This window comes from Xiphophorus maculatus, chromosome 13 (genome assembly GCF_002775205.1).
Source record: "Xiphophorus maculatus strain JP 163 A chromosome 13, X_maculatus-5.0-male, whole genome shotgun sequence".
In the NCBI taxonomy this organism is placed as follows: domain Eukaryota; kingdom Metazoa; phylum Chordata; class Actinopteri; order Cyprinodontiformes; family Poeciliidae; genus Xiphophorus; species Xiphophorus maculatus.
In genome coordinates, this window is record NC_036455.1 from 18,505,628 (window position 1) to 18,527,604 (window position 21,977).

A 21,977-nucleotide genomic window follows, 5' to 3' on the forward strand; every position below is an offset into this window, starting at 1 on the left:
GATGGGCGGTTTCTGCAGGAGACACAAAAATGTTTATTTTAATAACGTTTCAGGATTAATCACTGCAAGGCTGCAAATACTGACGTTTGTGTTCACACCAAATCCAAATTTCCTTTGCTAAGAATTCTTCAAACGTACCACAGTTTATAATTTTGAGACGTTGTTTGTATATGGGCTTTCTGGAAAATAATATGTTTATTTCTCAAGATTTGACATTGCTCAGTCTCTGGTGATTGTGACTCTAGGTCTTTCTTGGCCAGTTGAATATTTATGACCACTGGCCGAGCCAAGAAAACCGAAAGACCTGCTGGTTGATGTCTGATGGCGTCACATAACCACGTTTCCTTTCACAGCATTATAAGTAGGCTATGGGGAAAAAAAAAAAAAAAAAAAAATATATATATATATATATATATATATATATATATACATATATATATATACATATATATATATATATATGAATAAAGAAAATAGCTTGAAATCAACAGTTGTCAGACGGTTTAAAGAAAATGGATTCGAGCCAGCCGCACACAGACACCCGGTCGATATGAAACATGACATGTCTGATGGATTTCATTCAGACCTGAAAGTAGTTGGGTATAAAGTAGAAAAAAAGTAAGACATCAGAAAGTGTTTGAATAGGTGAAGCGGCGAAATAACCAGCACCTGTCTGCGCCTATTATTGTGACATCAGCGTGTGCAAACGGCTGCATTGGGGCCTGATTTAACCTAGGTTACAAATGTAGTTTTTGGCTCAATCGGAAGAATTTGTGCTTTTCAGTCAACAGCAGAGTAGTCCAACCCATCTCAACGTATGTCATATTTAATTGTTTCCTGAGAGAAAAATATGCCTGAATGGACGCCTCAGTCTGATGAGGATAATGAATAAAGAGAATGGAAAAGCTACATTAGCTGGGAAATGCTCTGCTGGACTGCTTGCATGGATGCACAACTACAGGAGCCTTTTAAAGAGCCTTTAACCGACTGAAAAACATAACAGTGGTGTAAACGTTTGTAGCTGTTTCTGTTCACATTATCATGGGAAAGGTATTGTACATCTTTCCCTCATTATTGTGAGTGTGAACAGAAACAAAGGTTTCTTTTTCACTTCATTTGTTCTGTTGATGGTAGGAATGCATAATATATCGGCATCTATCGTATCGGCTGAAGTTAGTTATTATTTAACATGTCAGTATTGGCCCAATCTGTAAAACTGGGCCGACATTAATGACTAATATTTATATCACCTTGTTGGTGTTTGTCTTTTAGGAAGGGAACGGTAATGGATTGATCATGTGGTATTGGTATTGGTATTGGCAATACCTGTGTGGGGGATCAATCCAAAATATCAATGATATCGATTTCTAGTCTGTAACAGATCAATAGCGGCAAGATTGACTTTAGAAATTCCCTTTTGAAATGTAATTTATTTTTGTTTTGTAGTTTCTCAACCTTAGTTTGTTTTCAGACGATAATTTTTTTGTACTTTTATGTAGTATAAAAATTTGTTTGGCTTCTCTATAGTTTCTGTTTATCATGTTAATGTCTTATTCAAGTGTTTTGTCAATATCTATAAACTTGCTGTCCTAGGTTTTAACAAAATAACTCAAAGAAAAAACAACAAAAGGTTAGAAGTTTGATGATATGTCAAACTTTAAAAGTATCAAACTTTAAGAGTATCGGTGGCCTTGATATCGGATCAATGTGAAAATATATTGCTCACCTTTAATGGGCAATAGGAAGAATATGACAAAGTTTAAGGATCCAGAGTTGAACAAACACAAAGATCAACAGATGTGCACAAATCCACTCAACACAACATATACATGTATTGGAACAGTGCAAAGAAAACAGAGCACCCAGAGAAAATAGTCACCTGCAAAGTGAATACAGCAACTTTAAATTACTAAGCATTGTTATTTTGAGAGTTATTTGATATCTCCAACATCCCGCATCTTATGTCGACAAAATGTTCACAAAGTTTGGCAACGTTAAGTGTTTTATCCAGTGGTACTAATTATTTAAACAACTATGCCTTTAAAAGCCCTTTTTGGGGCACATCTCTTATCTTTCAGACAGACTTGCTTCTCTGGCTGAAACTGACAATGACGCGGTGTTGCAGTCATCTCCGACACCAGAGAAGCTTAGATACTTACAAAGTCACACATTTATCAAACCCAGTGAGCATAAAACCACCAACTGTCTTCACTGAGAACTCAAACCTGAAACTATTAACTTGGTATGCCGCCTTAAAAGCAGAGCCTCGGTTTGCGACTCCCATCTTCGGTGTGAGAGAGTTGTTGCTGTGACAGGCCGAGAAGCACGTGAACGTGTCACGCATTTGTGCTGACGCGAGCAACAGGTTCAGGCGACGCTGGGACGAATCCAGCTTCGGATACAGCACGGCGTTGTTGGGAGGTGTAAAAGCAGATCTCTCAGGCCCCTCATTTATCAGCTGCTGGCAGAGTACGGCTGACAGCAGACAGTCTCGCTGTATACCACACCTCTGATGGGTGGCAAAAATACACATCTTCCTCATGGATTACACGCAGACACAAAAGCAGAACCCCACGGAGAGAAACAGTGGGGGATAAAACGGGAGGGAAAAAATAAAATAAAAAATTAAGAATTAAGATGCTGCATTTGCGTTTCCATGAGCAATGGCTTGCTGGGAAGGAGGAGACGGCTGAGATTGTACGGCTTAAAACTCATTTTCTCTGTTTTTTTTCCTTTTTCTTTTCTTCCCCCCCCCCAAAAAAAGTCAAGAGCCCATTGAAGGAACTGCTCAGTTTCATCTCCCATTTTCACCCGCTGTCCAGTTTGTCTGCGGCAGGCAGCACACAAACAGCCTCTATATGAAATATTTCTCCCTTGGGAAGCGACTATTTATTCTTAAAAAGTATGAAGCCCTTGCCGAGGAAAGACGTGAATAAAAGGTCAAAAAGAGAGTAACTAACAAGATAAGATCACTAGAAAAACTCTTTCCATCTACATTTTACCCCATTTTTTCTTTGTTCTCTTCTTCTTTCTGTACCGGTACATAGCTGGCAGCAAGGATACCAGGAGACAATGAGAGGTATTCTTCTTTTCTACAGCTCCTCTTATTGCATCCTTTAAGCTACGTTTCCTGTCTCTCTCTCTGTTTTGTGTCTGATCGTTCTCCACGCCAAAAAAGTGTGGAGCAGGTTTCTTTAAAAAAAAAAAAAAAAAAAGCAACAAATAAATAAAACTTTTCAGTCAGGGGCCTAATAAATCTAACTGCATTAGGCCAAATTTCCCCTCGTCCTCCGAACGGACGGGAAGCGTCGCAAATCACCGCCAGACATTCTGATGGAGACGATCGAGAACGAAATGAGCAGCGTCACACTCCGCCGAGGGAGCGATCGTGGCAGACTGACGGCGAGAGTCTGCGGCGGGGCGGCTGGGGCGAGAAGGAGACACAGCTGAGAAATCATCCCAGTAATTATGTTTCATAATGGCGTGGCGTGAAATTAAACGACGGTGTCACTTTAGGAGGTAGGCGACGGGTCCAATTCACCGCCCTGCCAGGATCGACTTCTGATGCCCGTCGCAGAGAACATTGTTCCTGCAAAGAGCCGATGAACCGACTGGGCTTTAAAAGTTCTTGTTCTCAATCAGGAAAGCGCACTTTATCAAAAATATTTTTGGACAGTTTCGGCAACATACATCATGACCTGAAGTAAAAACAGCAGTTATTCCACAAAAAGATGGATTTTTTTTTTTTAGGAAATTGTGAAAACAAAAATGAATCTAAATGCTTTTGTTTAAAAGAAAAATAGAATTGTTCCTACTGCTCCTTAAAACCTTAATAAGCATAATGTTAGGATATTTAAGGATGGTATCTATAGCATTTATTTAGATAAATGGTATAGATATATATTGATATATAGATTTAACCAAAATCTTTGAACAAACATCCACTAAACCCTAAACTAACCTTCAATCAGACGATCAGAGTTTAAAAACAGCTTTTTAAACTCTAGTTTCTACTCCATCATCATAACAGTGAAATTAATCTTTCTTCCAAACAAGAACAAAAAACATATTAACCTTTCTCTGGTGTCTCATTTAAAGGACTTTACATTGGCAACCTACTCAATCCCATTGCGACATTAATTTAGTCATAAACTGTTGTGGTGGAGGAAGCAGGAAATTACATTAATACAAAAAAAAAAAAAAAGTGAGTAAGACTTTTGAGTTTCCACAGGGGTTAACACGGAGATATTCCCCAGACAGAACATGACTGAGCACAAAAGTGGATAAAACTACAGATCTTAAAACTTTACTGAATAGGAAATCAAAACAAAAATAACCACAATAAAGTTTGTGGAGGTCATGCACAATAAAGATCACACACAATTTATTAATAACCGGCCAATGAACCTTCAGATGAACTCAAAGAGAATCTCTGAAAAACGTCAGTAGCATGTTAAACCAGGAGCTTTCTCTCTACACCAGCTGTGATCGGGAATACGCTGAAACAGTCAGTTGTCACCAAATAATCAGATATTTTATTCCTTCATTGAACATGGCATCTGGTTGCGCAAACTACTTTTTTTTGGTGCACAAGTTGTCCCTGTCCAAAGTAAAAATGATACCGGTAAAAGGACGTTTCAAACTGAAAGAGCCATTTTTCCTTTCAAAATTGCCGTTGCTTGTTTACATATCGCTTACGCTACACCTAACAACAACAACAACAAAAAGCACCAAGACCAGAAAAACATCCATCATTAATGTGCATTTGTTTAAACAACTGAAGCTCCCCGCTTTACATGGCAGTACCATTAACCTCGACGGTAGCGGTCAGAAATGCCAACGTACGGAAGGCTGAACACCACCCCTCCTATCTGCTCATGGTATCAATATTGCAAGCTTGTGAGCTGGTTTATGCATGTCGCCATCAGTGATGCCTGGCAACAATGCCTTCAGGATCTCCTGCATTATTCAAAGGGCCCAACAAGCACTAGACTCTGCCATTATCTATTTAAATCTGAGTGAAGGCATGTGCCACCGAAAGTGCACTCTCTGCCACCTGCCCTGTTTATAAGAGAGAGAGGGGCCTGTAGAGAGGAGGCAAAAAGAGACAAAAAAAAAACCAGGAGAGAGAAGTGTTGGAGTGGCAGAAAGGTTTTTTACTGAGAGAGAGAAGAAAAGATGGAGGTCACAAGGAGACGAGGGCAGCAAAGGGGAAGAGAGATATCTGGAGGAGCTAAGGCAAACATTAAAATAAAAGAATGAGACGGATGTTATTAAACGAAAGCTGGGCAAAATGGGTTAGGAGACTCTAAAAGCGGGACGGGTAATTGAGATGCAAGGGGAAGAGAATGGAAGAAGGGAGCTCGGGAAGTGGGAAATGCTAAATGAGAAGTGCAAAAAATAAAGTCACAGTAGGCAGGGAAAATTAGAAATGCAGTGAAGGAAGGTGTGACAGTGGGAAGAAGTGTAAAAATAGGAACGGGCAGGTTGTCAAAAAAAAAAGTAAATAAAATGGAACAATTTGGATGTAATGTAATGTAACCAGCATAAACCAGTTTATGCTGGTTTTAATGGGTCTGTCATGGATGACAGGAAAAGTAATTGAATAAAAATCAGATCCTTATTAAACCAACCAGCTGTAAAGTGGAAAAGGGCAGAGAAGTTGTAATGTTCTGCTCAATTAGTACTTTCATAGATTAGTATTTCAGTGGTTAGTTAGCTTAGATATTACGCAGTTTTCTGCTTCTGGTCCAAACAGGGTCGTCATCCATCGCATCGTCACATCCCGAAGACTTAGCATAGTCATTATGAAACCGAAATGAGAAATTTAAATCAATGTTGGATTCATAAAAGAATAGTAGCAAACATATTTGAAAAATGTTCAAATCATCGTCTTACACCCATGTGTGATTACCGTTTCACAATTTTTGTAAAGGAAAGCTAATTTATTTATTTAACCTTTTTCTTTTTACTGTGCACACTGTAAAAAGAAAAAAACCTTCATCTATAACCAGAAAAATTATAAAAACGCTCGAGACATATTTAGGGATCAGAAGACATGTGAATATCCTCAACTTTTAATTTCCAGCTGCATCTTCATCTTTCAAAAGACACCGATGTCTTTTCTTTGAGCAAAGCTTTTACTCGTGATTATTACTCTGTTCAAATTTCTCAGTCAAAAGATTCTCTTTTTAGACTTAAAGTTGAGTATTAAAGAACACAAGACAGAGTAAAATATTAAGGGCAAATAAAATGACAAGCCCCCATGTTGTAGCTTTTGAACACCATTTCTCTTCATTATTTAACATGTCTCCCCCCCCCCCCAATCTCATCCTTTCCCATCATCCATTCATCAAATGACTGCCACCCCTTCAATCTGAGTCATCGATGTAATGGTTCATCCACTTCATTAGGCTATAATCCTAACCTAGCCTCTCTATTATCTTTCTGCCCCCGCCACATCGCCGTCTCTCCATCCTCTGATCATCTGGGCAAGTAACGCACGTCCTTCTTACGGCTCCAGTCAAAAGAGGGAACGTCGTTGTCTGGACCGCATGTAGATCCAGTTAAACAAGTCATTTAGTCGGAGCGTCAGTCTACTTCTACTAGAATGTATTCTCCATTTCTCCTGCCACTTGGGAGAGATAATTTCACCGCAAGTCAATCAACCCGTTTTAAGTACCGTACATAAACTAAGTCCAGTACTCACCCTTTGTAGCCACAAACCGATGACTATAGTTTTATTTTTAAGAATTCAACAATCACTATGAAATAAAGACGCCATTATTTCTATCCAAGATTGTTAACTTACTTAGCATATTTCTCTTTGATGAAAAGGATCAAGGATATTGGAACAGTAGCAGTGTTTCACCTCTCCCATATATCTTACTGGTTTCGTTAAGTCGATACCATTGTAGGAGGATTTCTCATTTCCTATAGAAACAGAAATCACACTCAATTACAGCCGAGGTGAAGATCTGGGACAATTACAAGCAAGAGACGTACATCATAGTTACAGGTGCTTTTATGGATAACAACCAACAGTGGGTCTGACACGTTTCTAACCTAAACCCTACAGGCTTTTAAATTCCAGTCTAGCAAAAAAAAGTGTATTTTGAAGAATTTAACATTTCTTATTCTTGGATTTTTTTTCCCCTACAGAATATAGTAAACCTAAAGAATTCAACAATTCTTAAAGGTTGAATTGTGGGGGTGGGGTTTGTGTGTGAGATTGTTACCATAAAAGTTTATTTTATTTGAATGCTTTTTTTAAACAAGAGTATGGCAGGTTAGGCTGCAGAATATTAAGAATAAAGCAACCAAGTGATTTTTTTTTCCCCCACACACAAAGTTGATACTGTGGCAACCCCATACCGAGGTAAAGTGGTACACTTAGCTGCCCTTTGGTGTGGGATTAAACCTTTTAGTGAAATAGTGCAGATAAGCCACCAGATGAGAGACGTATTTGACTTTTTCTGGCTGCTACAACTCATGAATATTTCAAACTCAGAACTTGCTGTATGTGTAATTCACGCCTTGATGGAGAATAAGCATTAATAGACTTTTTTTTATGTGTGAACTGCATGTATTGCCTTTGGAGTTGTTCATAAAAATTACAGAAACGAAGAAAGAATAACACACTTTTTACATCGGGTTGCAAACTGGAGCTATTATTTCTCGCTCACCCAACTCTCGTGTCAAACGCTGCAGAGAATGTTAGCATTCTCCCTTGACGATTACTAAATAATATTTATCACAGATGCACAGATGTAAACGCACAACATGTGAGGCGGGTATTTTTTTCTTTTTCCCCCCCCAAACACATGAAAACAGCTGAATGTATTCAATTCGGGCTTTGATTGGGTTCACAAACACACAAAAATCCATTCAGACAGAAATTGCTGTGTGACCTGAACTTTTTTCCCCACGGAAATTGACGCCAACGACTCGTGGTTGTCTATCATGGAATTACCCAATCCAATCAATCGCGGACGAAAAAGCAGGATTGAAACCCAAACATCCCCAAAACACACCCAGCCACACACAAACACACCATTCCGCCAATGGTGAAACTGAATGAAGATATGCTAATGCGCTTCCGCTTCGTGGGAGCCCTCCAGCCGCGGTCCTCTCGCCTCTGCCTCGGATTTAGGCGTGAACCGCTTCTGTGATCATTCTGCAGTTCTTCACGCAGCCTGTAATCACTGCAGCGTTTGTTCACTCATTCTGTCAGTCGGCGAGGAATAAAGAGGGCCCAGCTGATGCCCAGCGCTCGCCCTCTCGCTTAACCGACCCCCCACTCCCAAATGTAACACGCTCATCAGCAAAACCGTCAAGGTAAACACTCACAGAGGCGACCAAGAGCAAACACACATGCACATAAACACACACACACAAAAAACGGGCCACCTTGGCTGGCCAACGATGGGCAGTGGACTTAGGCTTGGGGCTTGCTAGGTGGAAAGGGGAACAATTTCATGCCCAAGTGCATCAGACAAGAGCACACTCTGAACATGAGCAAACATTTTTCCACCCAGATAAGTTACAGCAATTACCCTCGCCTCTTTAACCTTGCCGCTCGCCTGCGAGCTCTTTAACTCATTTATTTGTTTTTCTTCTTTTTGGTCCCATCCGCTAGACGATTTCCAGCACACGGTTTTTGCCATCGGCCCGCTGGGAGCTTGAGCCGGCGTTCCGTTTCTCACCGTTACATCATCTTCACAGACGATAAGTGGTCTCGAGATATGTACTGCAAACGCATGACCGTGTGGCCGTGCTTTGGTTCCGGTTGCCCCCGTTATGCGGCGGCGGGAGCGATTAAATATGCAGCGTCAAGGGGGAAATGTGTCAAGACAAGGTGGCGACACTCCAGTAAGAGTAGCTCCACCGAGGCACCGATGGTGTGCACGGGGGCACGAGTGTGTGTGTCTCTCCTCAGCTAAACCAGGACCAGTGACAATATGGCGCGCTTATTAGCGTCTGCATTGTTGCCAGGCTTATTTTAGCCTGGAGATGAGACAATGAAGGTTTTAAAAAAAAAAAAAAAACAGAAGTAAACAGGAAAAGTAGGGGGTATCTGAGAAGCTGGGCTGGCTTTAATCCCAGTGGGCACAACTCCACTAATCAGTCGGGTATTCTATCAGTCTGAAGGAAGGAAAGGACGGTCATCTACTTTCTCTTTCGAATGATTGATGCCTTTGACATGAAAACAGGGAATTTCTCTACGTTTCTCGGGATAAACGTGGATTTAAAATTGAGTCAAAAATTAAAGAATGAGAAGGAAGAGAAGTAGGTTTCAGTAAAATCAAAAATATGCATTTCTCTGTACTCCTAATTGACTAAAAACAACAAAATAAGAAAATCAAGGAAGTCTGGTTGCTTTGACTAAATGCAGGTTAAAGGTCACCTCACTGCAGTCTGATTACTTTAGTTGTACCCAATCTAATGATACCAAACTATAGCCCTGCTATTATTGCCAGACAAATATAAAATAAAAAACTCAATCTTTTACCATTTTCCACTCTACATTGTTCTTTGGCTTTTTTCATTTCCTACTCATTCAGCCAAATGGACCACAGAGCGATCGGGTTCTGTTATTTTAACGTTTATTAGGAGTGTTTTTATTAGGCACAAAGAGTGGGGCCAGACATGGGGAGCTGGAATTATTTCCATAATCATTTGGTTGTTCAACTAAACATAATGTATAATAAAATGTTAATAAAATGGAATAAAATGTTAGCTTTGTAACAAAACTGCAGTTGGCTGAACAGGAAATGGTTATTTTTGCCAACTTGTGTGTTCTTGGTTATAGTCTGAATTGATTTAACACATAACACTAATCATTTTGATTCAAAGACCCAAATAAAAACATAGAATACAGAAGCTAGCTGGTTGTTGTCCGCAAAGCACAGAGATGCCAGAAAAGATATAAACAACAACGGCTTCCCTCGGTGTGCGCCACAAGCACATCTTCAAATCATATCTCAAATCTGGAACGTTTGCACTCTGCTGGAGAGGGCAAGCTGACACTGACCCAGTTAAACCCAAGGAAAAAAAGTTTACCTTAGGCAGTCTCTCGTGATTAAAAAAGAAAAAGGACTCCCCGCTCCAGCAGAGATGATGGGACAGACCCTGGAGGAATGAGCTGATTTGAACCTGATAAAAACAACATGATCTATAAAGACGGCAGGAATCCACCAACACCCGCTTCTCTCCAAACTGGTAGGCTTAGTTCTAACAAAACGACCGTAAGAGTCGACGTGTTCTGCCCTTTTCTTTGAAAATGGAGGACTAGCACTGAAGTTGTGTTAGAAACCCTTAAGATCTACAAAATCGCATGAAAATCTTCATAGGAAGATGATATTTTCCTATCCCACGATGTAGCTTTGTCAAACATTCAGATTGTTCTCTTTATGTTAAAGCTAGAAAAAAAAAAGAAGTGAAATGAATTTCGTCTAAGTTTGTGCGACTCATCTTTAGCTGCAGGCTGGAATGAAAAAGTTGAGCTTTATGACAAACGGACAGCATGGAGCAGGACGTCATGAAAATGTTCATTTATTTCAGTAATTCCATTTTAAATGTGATACTCAGTTTCTTTTCATGCGGAGGCATACATTTCAAGTGATTACTTCTGTTAATTTTGATGATTAGGGCTTGGGGCTAATGAAAACTCATGATTCAGCTTCAGAAAGTCTAAATATTACATAAGACCAACAGATGAATGACTTTTTCTCCTGAAATGTTGCTAGAGCCATTCTGTGACTAACAACAACTAGGAAAACCCCACAAAAAGGGTAAGCTACAAAACGCTATTGCTATAGAAGACCACAAAGTCCTGACTTCAAGCATATTGATGGAAAGTTGAGTGGAAGGAAAAAGTGTAACTTGAAACATGGGTAAGTACAGCCCTGAGGAGAGTAAGCAAAGTTCATTCAGGAGTTTAAACGGATTTCTTCTGTTTTTATCCTTTTAGTCACACAAATACTTACCAAAGCTATTATAATGTCAGAGAAAAATAATGAGAGTGCAATTCATTTATTAGGGGAAAACGCTATTTATAATGCATTTGCGATAACAGTTAACTAGTCAGGGTTTTTCTTTTGTCACTGAGGGAGGAATTTGGTTAACTTTTTGTTTTAAATTCAGTCAGTCCACAGCATCTCAATTCAATTTAAGTCCTGACTTTGCATCCAAATCCCTTTTGGCTGATTGTCCTGCTAAATAGGTCAAGCTTAAGGTCACAAACAGATGCTTGGACCATATTACTTAGATTGCATTTGACTGAGTACAGTTAACTTTGTGACCTAAAACATTTGTCACCAATAAATTAAAAAAATAAATAAATAAAATCATACAAGTAAGGACAAGAACACAAAAACAACATGTGTTTTACATAGGTGTGTGGGCGTGTGTGTGGGCGTGTGTGTGTTCGACTTTTATTAAAAGATTAATTTAATAGTTTTTTTTCTCTCTTTTTTTAAATAAGTCTTGCTACTTAAGTCTTTTTCAACACAATCGCCATCATAGGGTTTCGCAATGAAATCGGCAGAACTGGTCCTCAAATGAGCAACCTTAAGGATGTGCACACTTTAAACGGATCTATTTTTTTATGTTCTACATACAGTATATTAAAAAGCTCATTAGTGAGATCCATGACATCGGGCAGCTCTTTTTTACATGCTAAGAGTACTTGTGACAGGAAAAGTGTCATATTCATGTGTGATTAATCAACATCAAAGTAATGCAGCTCTTAATGGACGCTGGCAAAAAGATCAAAACAATTCAGCATATTTTGTCCCATCGAACATCATTAATTCAACTCATCCCACTTTCATTACCTGTTTCATAGCCTCAGCTATCATCTAAACAGAACCTAAGACGAGGACATGCCCTGCTTTACAAAGAATCTGAAGCTGCTTTTTTCAGCTTCAGCAACATTTTAAACATCAAATCATCCCGGCTGTCCTCACCCGTCAGTCCTAACGCCGACCAATCAAATCCTGAACACACAGCTTCTGGACAGGCGGCCCTTTAAATGTCTGATGTTTCACCTACTGATTACCTCCAAGGGCAATGTTATACTGTTAATTACCGCGCCGACATATTGGCGAGTTAGTCCAATTAGACCAAGAATCTGTCATGGTTGCCTCCGTTGTCAGCTAAGATCTACTACGTACCTATGAGTTAGTCTGTGAAAAACAACCATTAGGGTCACTAAAATATCAAGCTTCTCTCTGCACATCTGCAGTTTTTTGTGCTCTGATTTATTCGACTCCAGTTGGGTTAGGGTTAGGGTTCAGCATGACTCCCAATTAGGAGTACATAGAACGCATTCATCTTGTAATCGGATCTTTACGGTACCATGCAAACACGTTTGTGTCACTTGTACTTTTTCATGTTTTGTCACATTAAAGCTACAAACTCCAGCGTATTTAATTGGGGCTTTAAAGGGAGAGTCTTATGTAAAATATATTAAAAGGTTTACGTCATGTTATAATGTTAGCGTTATTCCCCTATAAAAATAATAATAATAAACATAACTGGAATGTTGCTTTAATTCCGTCATGCACGTTTGAATGATCCTTAAATCTCCCGTGGCAACCATTTGGAGGAGCCTAAACGCTTGCTCTCACAATGCTCCGCCTATTTCTACAAAGCTCCACCTTGGAGCTACAGCCCTCACACCGCACCTCCAGACTAGCGGCATCAGTCATGAGAATTGTGCGTCACATTCATTCCGTGTTGGCGCTTTACCACTTAACCTAGCTTGCTACATGTGTAGTAGTAGCGAAGCAAATGAAGAACAGCTGCCTTGTCAACAGATTCTGCCACTTGGGTTGTTTTCACATCTGGTAGTCCAGCAGATGTTTTGATAGTGGCGCCAAGTTGCAACATTTGTTACATTTTCAGCTGCTGCGGTTAGCTTTCGCTCTGCACTTTATCAAACCTGTTCACCCTCCTCGCCTGTGGTGGCGCTGCACCAAGAACTACTGAAGGAAGCGACAAAAATCTCCGAAGACGACAAGAGGACAACTTTCTTCTTGACAAAACGCGAACAAAAATGGAGCGGTGTCATATTTGAGCGGTTGCAGGATTTCTCCTTTGTCTTTGGCAAAAGACAATGAGCCATTTCTTCCACTAGTGTTAGACATTTGTTTTGGTTGTATTTACCCAGAATGCCCTGCAATTTAGTCCACTTCCTGCTTTTGGAGTGAGCTCCATTGCAGTCGGCGTTCACATTACGCATTCGGACCGCACCAGAGTTCACTTCAACTGAACCAACACCTAGGATTTTAGGCGGACCACAGTTCGCTTTTGAGGTCTGCAACATGTGCGATTGAGGATTCACACCTCCCCAAACAGGCCAGACTTTCTAGGCAAACAAACTAGATTATGAACTAGACTAAACTGCACAGGTGTGAATGCACCCTAAAGCTTTGAATCAAGGTTTTTTTGCTTACGTATAATAAATATGCATTTGTGTTCAAAATCCCTCAACATTTTCTTTCCATTTCACAATTACATCGTGTTGGAATATCGGGTAAAATCCAAACAAAAGACACTGAAGTTTAGGATTTTAACATGACGAAATATGAAAATGGTCGAGATACTTGAGCACGTAAGGTAGAATATTTCCGTCTCTGGAGTTCAACTCTCTTCATTGATATGCTGAATGCAAAGTGACCTCCGCGTGGGCCGTGTGAGTCGGGGTGGGTGCGGAGGAGGCGATCAGAAAATATGGAGAGAGTCCAGGAGGTGAGGGGGCCGCCTTTGTAGTAACACACACTCGGAAATCCGTGCAGCGCCTCCTCATGAGCCGCATCCATTCTTTGAATGCATCCGCGTTTTCTAACGACCCAATCTGAGCTGCGTCCTCGATTTTAATGCAGCGGTGGCTTTAGAGGCAGCTGTAATGATATGAAAACACTCCAAGCGCTTCACCTTGTCACAGATTCCTACTGCGACTGCCCTCCCTCCCTCTCTCCTCGTGTCAAGTCCTAGTTTTAAACAGCGATGATAATAATAATAATAATAACTCAGCTCTAAAGAGATATTATGTTAGTTCCAGATTAGATTGAGGAAATTAAGTGATTGTACATCTGAAAGGGCTGACTCCAAAGCAGCTAAAATCCGATAAGCATCATTATGTAATATTACAATTGTGAGCTACTAGCCTCTCTTCCCTCCTGTATTTTTTGACAATGCCCTCTCTGTGCTCATTTAGTGAAATGATCTTTACAATTAGTTCTCATGTTATATGATTAATCATTTAGAAGAATTAAGCAGGGGTTTAGTCATGGATTGCTAATCCACAATGCTCCATAAAAGCTATCAAAAAATAATAATCTTCGAATTACAATTTTTTTTTTTTCCTTTTTGCATACCCTGCATATGAATTCCTTCCAATTAGAAAAGCACCATCAGGCTGTTTTTTTCCCCCCCAAACTCAATTTTGTCTGACTTCTTTTTTTTTTTTTCCATTCCAAGCACAATACCTTATAAAAGATAAAGAAAATGACCCAAAGATGCTTTGATAGATGAAAGGAATTTTGAGATGATCATAATCATGTGCATTAAATTATATTCCTAATCTTTATGTTTTATAAAAAAAATTTAAAAAGTGGATCAAGACAGAAAAATGCTGCCTAAACTCACCAGTATCTACAGTTAAGGAACCAATTACAAAGTCTAGAACAAGAGCAAACAGTATAGGCCTGTATTAATAACAAATTTTGCTGGACGATAAATCATCTTAGAAGTTATTGCGATAAACAATATTGTTTTGAGACAATTTTCAAGTAATGTGATAGTAAGGGCATAATAATGCAAGAACACATTCTCAAAAATCTAACTTTAACTTCTGATCAACATTTAACACTAGAACTGAGAGATATTTTACATATTTTTTTAAAAGAACAAAAAATAAAATTAATTATAGAGTCTGTAAACAAAATTGTCAAAAAAAAAAGGGGGATAGTTGAGACCGATGCACCAGACTGAAGACTTTTGTCATCCAGTTTTTGGTAAATAGAAAGAGAAATTTGATAAATTATGCAAATGGAAATGATGGAGCCCATTTTTATTTATTGTTTATCATTAATTATTATTATTATTATTTATTTATTATTAATAGATTTATTGCGACAGGCCTAGCTGCAGTAAAATATTGTTTTGTTTTAAGTTTATTTTTTTTTTATTTTAACACATCTTCACAAGGAGTGATGGAAATGATGGGAGGGCCGCAGTCTGCCAAGTAACTGTATCGGCAGAAACACACACAACTTAGACTGACACGTCTGTTTTTCTCCTCTTTTCCTGATCAGTTATCCCCGTGAGAAGGGAACACGCAGGGGCCCCGAGACGTGATGCCAAGACGAGCATTTAATCCTCTGCCCATCAAGATGGAGCATCTCCACTGAGCCTCCTCTGTGTGGGGAAAAAACAAACAAAAAAACAACAAAGAGTTGGACGTTTGGAACATGTATTGTTGCCTCAAAGCAGAGCCTCGTGTGTGTGTGTGTGTGTGTGTGTGTCGTTCAAGTAAGGAACCTTAATTTTAAGTCTAATTGAGATAAAGAAATCATCATTTTAATTGCGTCTTGTTTTGCTAATGAACTGTCTTTTCTGGTTAATGAAGGAGGAGGTTTGAGCTCGGAGAGAAAAATTGGGGCTGTTCCAAAATGCGCTTCTGGAAATTTGCACTACATTTTATCAGCGCGTCCAAGTCGTGTCGCAGAAAGTTTCGGAAGACGCACGAGAAATGCGGAAGAATATTAGAACTTCTTCGGCTTTAGGGATGTTAGGCATTAGGGAGAACAACCACTTGCAATTACACTTTTAAATATCGCAACGAGAAAGGCAATTAATGAATCCCACACTCTTTTACTTGTTTTCCATCTTGACTACCAGAATCTGCCAGGTGCATAGAGCGAATGGCAGTAAAAGAAGTGAATTTTTTTCTACTCAAATATAACACCGACCTGCAGAGTGTCAGTTGAGATATAATGGCCTGCAATGTCTGGCAATTCATTTAGCATTAGCTGCTTTTTTTTTGTGCACCATGTCAGTAAGTCTTTATTGATAAAATGATGAAAGCCTAAAGTGTTATAATTATTTTATTAAATTTTTTTATGAACGTTTCCACACATTTTCAATCTAAAATTAATTGGTTTTGTGTCTCTTAAGGACAATGTGAGCAACATACTTAATAAAAAGCCAATACTTGATCTGTTTCCATAGCGTTTAATTATGCATCGCACTCCATTGACAACAATCAGATTCTGAACAGTCACAGCTAAACCTAATGAACTACAATTATAAAACTCAGGCACTTATACTCATTCTAAATACATCCTATTAAATAAACTTATACCGCATCACATATCGTTATTAAAAAGGTAGTATTTTTCAGTTTCCATGCACATAGTGCCATTTTATAGCAAAACCAAGTAACTATGCTACGTTCAGTTATAAAAATACCAACATGACTTCATTTTGACACCTTGAAATTGGTGTCTGTCTCTTTAAGAAGCTCTTACTCCTATCATCAAAGCCATCACAAGCCATCTCGACACATCATCACATGATCTCTAGTGGGAAACGGTGGCAGTGGCAGCATCATGCTGTGGGTATGCTTTTATTTGGCATGGACATGAAAGCTGTGGAAAGTGGATGGAGCCAAACGTGCAGCGACGAGTGCTAAAAGAAACCTTGTTAGAAGTCTCAGGAGTTTTGAGAGTACGAGGCAGAATAGTGACCAAAACAAACAATCAGAACCACAGAATTTATGTTCTAGGGCCTATTCAAAGCCTAACCCCCAAAGACAAAATAGAAACTGTGGCAAGACCAGATATGGACGTTCAAAGATTCAGTCCAATCAAACTGAGCTGGAAAGAATAGGCAGAAATTTCTAAACTGGTGGAAATTTAGCAAACATAATTGCAGTGAAAGTTGGTATTAAATGCCACACTTTTTAGAGTTTTGTATCATTTATGTCCTTCACAATTAAGCACTTCGTCATGGTCTGTCACATAAAATTTCCTGAGTCACATTTATGCTCCGAGGCTTATCCTGGACGCACATACAGACTAAAGCAAGTCTACATCACTCAAAATTGCAACCTGGATCCATTTTAAGAGAGAGAAAAAAAGCATGCAGTGCCTGGATTAACTTCTAGTGGAGTTTATTCAGTCATTTGAATTCACATCGAACCTCACAGATAGTACATCAGGCAAAGATGCACTATCTGATCTCCTGGCACATCAGCCAATCCCATCAGAGCCAAGAGTCAAAATGTTTCGCCGCGCCACGGCTGTGTGAAACAGGGAGCGGCAATTTATGGGAAATTCGATGTCTTCCAGATCAGCTGTGCTCTAAAAGCTCGTTCAATCACCTAAGTGTAAAGAAATAATGTGCTGGAACTCGTCGGCACCGCACTGCAAAAAGGAATTTTGAAGGGAATTAAATGTAAAGCATTAAAAATGAGTGAAATTTAAATCTAGAGAATTATTTTTCAACACAATAGTGCAACTCTGACAACTTTATTTCGGTAACTGATCAGACCCACTTTACTTTAAAACTTTACTGAAGGTAGAAGTTCAGACATCTTTTAGTCTCACTTATGTATTATCTGGTAGTATAAATGAATACAGTGAGTAAAGTGAGCACTGAACAAGTCAATGTTTTTCTAACATATTTATAATATTTCCATTGACAAGAAATTCACACCAGAAAAACCAAAAAGGAAAACAACTTTGTTCATAAATTATGTGGAATAGTGCATGAAATAAGTACTGAACACGTGAAGATGATGTGTAAAATGGCACAGAAAGCCAAGAAACCAGCTAAAATCTAGCAAACTTTAGAAAGCAACACTGCTGCTGTGTGCATAACGATATCAACTGATGGCCAAAATATTGCACAGAGCGGTAGGATTGGTAAAAGCAAATGGATCTTCACAAAAAACGTCTTACACAAAATATAACCAAAAAGGTAGCTTTCCTAAACTTCTGAATGTTGTAGCCTTGTGGGGAAAAAAAACAAACAATTTCATCATAAACCAGCAATCATTAGGCTTCTCTTGTAGAACGCCTGGCAGAGGGATCCAACAGCCAAGAAGCATTAATGGAGAGCTTCAAAAAGATCTTGTTTTTATGGGTTCTCATTAAAATAAAGTAATTCACTCAACCACACTGCTCCCTATGCACCAATGCACTGTGGAAGAGGAAGAAGGAAGAAAAAAAAAAAAAAAAAAAAAAGAGGATCATGCTGCAGCTTGTTTAAAGCTAGCTGCAGAAGATTTGGTCAAGCCTGAGAAATGCTGACAGATGAGATCAAAGCTTTGGATGATATCGCACACATTCCATGTTTGGACGAAGAGTGGTTCTACAAATTACTCCCAACATGTCTACAGTAAAGGTTGCATCACAGATCATAACTGGAAGGGAAAAAGAAGAAATATCAGGACAACGTTGAGAAGCGTACGTTGATGAAAACAAGTCAACCTAGGAAGAAAATGGTTCGAAAAACAAAGTCAAGGAAATGTTTGGTTTAAGAAAAAGAAACAGTTGGTAGAATTGAGGATTAATAAAATCCAGTAATCGATCAAATCCTTCCCAGGATTCAACCGGCTATTAGTAGAACTCCAAGAGTCTATCAATGACTTACTGTGGAGGCTATAAAAGAGTCCAGAACAACATCGAATGTACAGCAGACCTCAACCGCCGCCGTTAAGATTGGGCTTCATGAATCAATAATAAGAAAGAGACTCGGCCATATAGGTGCCACTGGAGAGGAAACGGGCCAAAACCACTGCTGGCTCAAACAAAGACTCAACACTTCAGGGAAAATGCTCTTTAAATTGACGAGATACGTGTGGAACTTCCTGTAGGATGTGTGTCCCGTTACATCCCACAGAAATACAAACATTAATTGAATGGAACCTGTCAAACGTGGCGGTGTTGGTGTGATGGTATGGGGCGGCAAGTCCTTAGTGACGGAATCAGGAATTCTGCTCTCAAGCAAATTTTCATGACATACAATGCAAATCATTATTTTAGGTTAAGATCAGGCAGACTTGGGTTATGCAGCAGGACAATGATCCAAAGCACTTCACCAATGGTGTTACCTTCAAAGACTCTTAATACTCAAAAAGCATTCAATAATGCAGAATTAAAAGAAAAGAACCAAAATCCCCCCTAGCATTATCACACACACACCATAAAAAAGAAAAAGCTAAATTAGGAGAAATCTAAATGGCCTAGTACCTTTTTCACATCAATTTCTACACATAAAACTGTATCCAAAATGTTCAAATTTTATGACTCAAGTTCCAACATTAGGCTTCGTCTCTTAGCGGGAGACATTCCTGGAGGTCTTGAGGAATCGTCCTCTCGCGTCCCAAAGCGCCGGGACTGCTGGTGTTCCACTCGACTTTGCTTTGATGAACTGAACAGCAGCGTGCCTCAGTGTGGTGCCCCTGCAGCCTGTGCGGATCCCTCTCCGGGACGCACGTTTTAACACACACGCACACACACGCAGATAGAACCATTGCTTTAAGCGGGACGCGCTTTTTTCTTTTTTCTTTTTTTTACGGTCAGCGAACATTTACGCACGAACGAAACTCGGTGCTTGGCAACATTTTTTTAAAAATTGTTCTCTCATCTCCGGTTCGCAATTTCGTGGCAATTTGGCGCTTTTGTTTGCTCCAGCGTATTTGCGCGAAATGGGGGGGTGAGGATTTTTTTTTCTCTTTTTATCCCCCCCCCAACCCCCCCTTTTTTTAACCCCCCCGTCATGTTGACACAGCTGGAAACCCACACAACACCCTGATGTTGAACGACGGAGTGCACCAGCGAAAGCTCTGCCGTCCAACCCGTCAGCTATCTCCATCACACATCCAACAGAAGCGGCACATGACAGCCGCTGCACCTCTTGCATGAGCCCAGTTCCGTGCGTTCGGCACCTGTACCTTCGGCTTTCTCTTTGAATCAAATACATTAATCTAACCCCCCCCCTCCCCCCCAAAAAAACCCAACAACAATAAAAGAGCTTTAAAGGCGATGCCTCTTTACCTTGAAGTTAGGCTTTCTTCTCTGCGTTTTTCTGCGTCGGAGGAACAGAAACACGCCTATTCCACAGCTCGCCGATCGGAGAGCGCAGAGGAGGATGGAGAAGCAGCAGCGAGGACAACCAGCAGTGGCTCATCCTCACTCAACGCTCGCTCCCCCACTGAAATATTACCGGCAACCGATTGGTCCACGGGTTCCTCAGCGGGGCCCCACTCCGCATCTCGAGGAGGGGCTTAAAAAAAAAAAAAAAAAAAAAAAATAGAAAGAAAAAGAAAGAAAAGAAATCAGACCGTCGAAGCTGACAGCCAACGCATCGGAAGTGAATCTCCTCCTGCTGCCTTCCAGTTTGGATTCCATGTCTTTCAGTTTTAAGCATTTGTTGTTTGTTGTTTTGCACATTACATTAAACTGGGAAACTTTCTGCGTCCTACCTGTGTGTGTGTGTGTGTGTGGGGGGGGGGGGGGGGGGGGGGGGGGGGTTAGCCATGACATCAGTTCCCAGAGAAAGACAGGGACCCCCACCACTAGATACCACCAAGGTGACCACAATGATGGGCTGGATGAGGGAGGGAGGGATCTGGGATGCAAGTTGGACATGGGATGAGGGAGGACATAGGTGAGAGTAAGGAATGACCAGAATCAAAGATAGGGATTGTGGAACGAGGCAGAAATGAAGGATGAGAGAGGAAAGAGGCAGTGATGTAAGATGAAGAAGGTGGGGATGAGAGATGGAGGACGAGATAATGGATGGGGAGCGATGGGAGAAGGGATTCAGAAGGATTGTGAATATAAGAAGCACAAATAAAAAGACCAGGAAGGAAGGAGGGAGGATGTAGGTGGAGGGAGGAAGGAGAGGATTCAGAGGCGGTGTAACTTTATTGTTACTCGTTTGCCTCAATGTAGAGTTTTCTCCTTTTTGTCTGAACATGATGTCAATTATATAGTGCGTAAAGAACTGGATGTTGACCAAAGTGCTGTACGATTCAGCTAAAGGATAAAAGAAAAAATATTTTTTAAAAAGACTCAATAAAGTTGAGTGGAATCAAAAACTGACAGAAAAAGGGGCACAAAAAGAAGCAAAGTGGCGTTCAAAATGGGCCAAAATGAATCAGTATGTCGTTCAAAATACATGCGTACATATGTACATGTACGCATAAATATACAAATATACTCTGATTTTTGTATTTTTCTCCTTTTTACCAGTAAATAGAACAGTTTTCCCATTCCCACGTCTTCCTTTAACATTTTAATGAAAACAAACAAACTGTTGTGTATATGTGGCAAGATTCACCTCTATCCAAAAGAATAAACTTTAACAGAGCCATTTTCACCTGCACCAGAGGTTTGATCACTTTACATCAATAAACATGAGATTATTGCCCTTGAACAGTGGTAGGATGAATAATATCAACTAAACTCATTTGTCGAGCACATTTTCTGTTTTCTGTATTCTTCTGCGAAAGGCTTGCAGCTTGAGGAATCTAATTAAAAATTCTGAAACTGTCTCGATGTCAAAACGGTGTCAGCAGAGGAAGAGGAAAGCTGTGGAAATAATCACTCATTTTTTCCCCTATAAATTCTGGGTACATTAGCTAAGTGTTTATCTTTTTTTTTTTTTTCTTGCCATATTTTGCTTATTTGTTTGGCAGTCCATAATTAAGAGGCTGCCTTATTTCCGTGGGCACCAGTGCATGCCTTTAGTGCTAATTTCTCATCACGCTTGAGGAATGAAGTCACTGAAACCGAGGCTTTGCGGCGAGCCGGCGCTGCAGGACGACATCTGTACGCTACATTTACGCTTCATGATGAGAACGACGTACTCCTGATGCACAAAGAAACCCAGACGCCATTTCAGTGTGCTCAATTTTCTTTTCTTTCATTTGCAAAACAAAGTTCTCCTATTGCACA

General features: G+C 39.9%; 1 protein-coding gene across 2 annotated transcripts in view; it reads right to left on the reverse strand.

Moving 5' to 3' along the window:
• dlgap3 (DLG associated protein 3) overlaps window positions 1-20,234 on the reverse strand; it is a 166,213-nt gene extending 145,979 nt beyond the window's left edge. For both annotated transcript variants that reach the window (XM_023344466.1, XM_023344464.1), the window contains exon 1: window positions 20,073-20,234. The gene's annotated coding sequence lies outside the window, so the exon portion shown is untranslated. The remainder of the gene's footprint in view (window positions 1-20,072) is intronic.
• Between the last annotated feature and the right edge of the window lie 1,743 nt (window positions 20,235-21,977).